This window comes from Bombus bifarius, unplaced genomic scaffold (genome assembly GCF_011952205.1).
Source record: "Bombus bifarius isolate JDL3187 unplaced genomic scaffold, Bbif_JDL3187 scf7180000007978, whole genome shotgun sequence".
Taxonomy (NCBI): Eukaryota; Metazoa; Arthropoda; class Insecta; order Hymenoptera; family Apidae; genus Bombus; species Bombus bifarius.
The window spans coordinates 5,177,062-5,180,438 of NW_022884363.1; the positions used below are offsets into that span (position 1 = coordinate 5,177,062).

The 3,377-nt window shown below is 44.2% G+C and overlaps 1 long non-coding RNA gene across 1 annotated transcript; it reads left to right on the forward strand.

Moving 5' to 3' along the window:
* Positions 1-1,532: 1,532 nt before the first annotated feature.
* On the forward strand, positions 1,533-3,042 carry LOC117204330. The gene is made up of 3 exons (XR_004487068.1): positions 1,533-2,136; positions 2,212-2,408; positions 2,569-3,042. It is a non-coding gene; the product is annotated as an uncharacterized LOC117204330 (long non-coding RNA).
* The last annotated feature ends 335 nt before the right edge of the window (positions 3,043-3,377 follow it).

A 3,377-nucleotide genomic window follows, 5' to 3' on the forward strand; every position in this document is an offset into this window, starting at 1 on the left:
ATGTTGAAGATCGACCATACGTTTTTGCTCGAATGATAGTTTTAAGATTATTGGTCGTCGTGACCCAGTATGGAATCGACGCAAACTTTATCCTGTTTGCAGATCAATTTTACGCCGATATAAGAAACTTCGCAAAAATCCAGTAACCCGTAACAAAAAGTACTCGCTGAACTATTCACGCACTGAAATTGGTCGGTTACATCCGTTGAAAATTTCTCCACGAAAGTGATCCGCACGCTCAAATACGCGCGGGAGATCCTCGTTTATCGAATCCATTTGCGAGATCACGCGAACGACGTATCCGCGGTAAGACGAGTCTAACGGATCGCTAATCAGCAAGTGAAACAAAAGGATTTCCACGGCACAGAGGTGGCGGGTTTCCACGCGGATCTAAGGTCTCTCTCTCTCCCTCTCTCTCTATTCGTCTCTGGAGAGGATTGCCGGGCCACTCAGCTACGGAATGGTTCGTTAGCAAAAGGAGACGAAACTGTAAGTCCCGGTGCAAATACCGTCGATTACGTGCTCGCCTGTACGATTCGGTCTTCGTTGAATTTCTCCGCGAACGGTATCACGGCAACACGGTAATATTTGCAAAGCTTTGTTATCCGACCGACTCACAAAACCGGCGATCGTATGCATTGCGATTCGAAAATTTATTCGTTCGATGAATAATTTAACTCCGGTTATCCCTATATCCTGTATGAATTATCGCGTCCTCGCTCTGTCATACGCGAATACCGTCGAAATTTCGTTTGGAAAACAACGCGAAGAAAAACGTTGTTTCCAGGCATAACTCACGCGGATAACGTTCTCGATAATGCCTTAGCAATCGAAAATTCAGATTACCTTTTTCATCGAGAATTCGAAGCGTTCAATTTCGTAAAACGAGGCCAGCTTTCAACGAACTTTTTAATAAATCGACTGACCCAATTTCTCTTCTGACCCGTGTACGCAGGAAACGGAACAATAAGCAGTATCATAGAACCGATCGCGTTGAAATCGCGCGGTAAAACCCACGGCACGGAACGAGACGGAATTTTTGACAAGGCTTTTTCGCCCGACCGATAAAATATATTCATTTTCCTATTGAATTCGCAGATAATTGGTGCGAGTCTGAGAGTGTCTGATACCGATCCCCGAGTTCTCACGAGTCGGGTGCAACGGACGCGTAATAAATTCCAGGTTTACCTATTCTGCTTGCGACAGGAATTATTCGGCGAGCTCGTAGGTGCACGATCGATTTAACCGGGCGAGGATGAAATACGAGAGACGCGCCAATTCGTTGCACCGATTCAGTCGTTCCTGTACCATTACCTGTCGATCCTCTGCCGATTGTTTCACCGACTTTTTTCCTGCCCCCGATTAAAAATTTCGAAAAATATTCCGCTAACGACCACGCAAACTCTACTAATTCTTCGAGATCGAAAGACTTTTTATACAGAAGGAAAGAATCTATTGCGAGGAAATTTTGAAAAATTTGCATTTCTTTATGATGTAAATATATGTAGTACGACGTACTACATATTTGGCGACATTTACAAAACCTATGACTAAATCATGGCAATCCACTGAACCGATCTTATGAACTTGGGTTTAGGAAACATTACGCTTTACCATCTTCAGCCACAATCAGCAACGAGTTTCGTCCGTAAGTCCACTTATAATCTAAAAGCAGGACTCCGGTGCTACCCGTACATCGATACAACAGCCTGAACGAGTTTATTCCGGAGGAGCCAGCTGCTCACCCTTAAAAACACCGTTGTCCTCTTGAGCGGTGCATCACGGACGCGTTATCTGCCGGCTGCTCGAACAACGATAGGGCAGTACGAGGGTGGAGAGTGCGAAGTTAAGTCGAGCCCTTGCTCGAATGTCTCTGACGGCAGCGAGACGAGTAGTTAATTAACACCTCCCGTTACCCATACCCTTCTTCATCCCTTGCATCCGGTGGAGGCTAGCTTTTCCGCAGAACAGGCGCGGTGGCAGCCGCCTTTTTCACGGTGGAGGAACGGTCTCCTTCGCAGAATTCGCCCGCGTGGCTGGCTTTTTCAAAGCTGCCGTAACCCCGGCGAGAAGTTGGAAAAGGATCTCCTTCCTTCGTAATTTTTTCCGTTCTCCTCCCGTCGACCACGAAGACCGGTTGGTAATTAAGACATTCTGTGGTAGAAAGGAAGTCACCGGCAAGTCCCTGGATCTCATGTATTTTTAATTTAGATAGCGACCGAGAAGGATCTAGAGGAGGAGGATCCACCGTTTTGGAACTGGCGCAAAAGACTCCGACGATGGGGTTTGATCGTTCAAGTGGTTGGTTCTTACATTGTCAGCGTTCTCTTATTCTCCGAACTGTCGATGGAGCAATTTTCTGCGATTGTGGCAAAGTGGTGGAATTGGGAGCAGATCGTGTGATGTCGGTAAATGGAGCGTTTGTTTTGTCGTTTGATTTAAACGAATGATGTAACACACAGTAAACGTTTCAATATATTATACATATACACACGATAGGTAACATTTATACCTAACAAAATTCAGTAATATTTTTTACGAAGTCTATCTATCTATTTTCTCATATAGAGCGGGTGGTGTTCTCGCGAGGACTAGAAAGTCATCAAAGAGGGAAATAAACGACGTTACGGCGAACACAGAGCATGCGCTCGGTAATATCTCAGTTGGATACAGCGAAATTTTCGTCGTTGTTGACCACTACGCCGAAGGATCCAGTATCGCGAATGCCTCGAGGTACGTCAGGTTATGTGATACCGGTAATAATTCTATGAATTACGAGCTTAACCCGGGCTGACCTCTCATTTTCATCAAGCTTCCACTCGCAGGGAGCTGTGTCATCTCGACAGGACGTGTAATGCAAAGGTAATGATAGCGGTTTGGAAACGGACGTTCAGATGTATACATCCAGTTTGTTTCGTGAATTTTGTGGTCAGTGTTACTAGTGTTTCAAACAACATTAATACTCATAAAGCGTTACGAAGTTTTCAATTTCCCTGTAGATCTTCTCATAACGAAATATAGATAGAAAATTCGCTAAAACAATTCACTGCGATATTATATACTCGAAGATTACACATCGAATAAGCTGAATCTATTTCCTTCAAAGGCTTTTCACTCTGTTGCGGACCAAACTTCCAACCATCCTAAAAATTCCTCATATATTTGCATATGTCACATCAAGTAGGATAATCCTTCCATCTTACCGTTTATAACTCCACTATACCAAACCAAACGTCGGCGATTGAATCGATCTTTAACTATTCTCATCTTTACATCAACCCCAAGACCCCATAAGTTGACGACAAATATCGATCAAGACATGACAGAAATAGTATCCAAAGGGTATCAATGTAGGAAACGGAAATGGATTTGGTGTT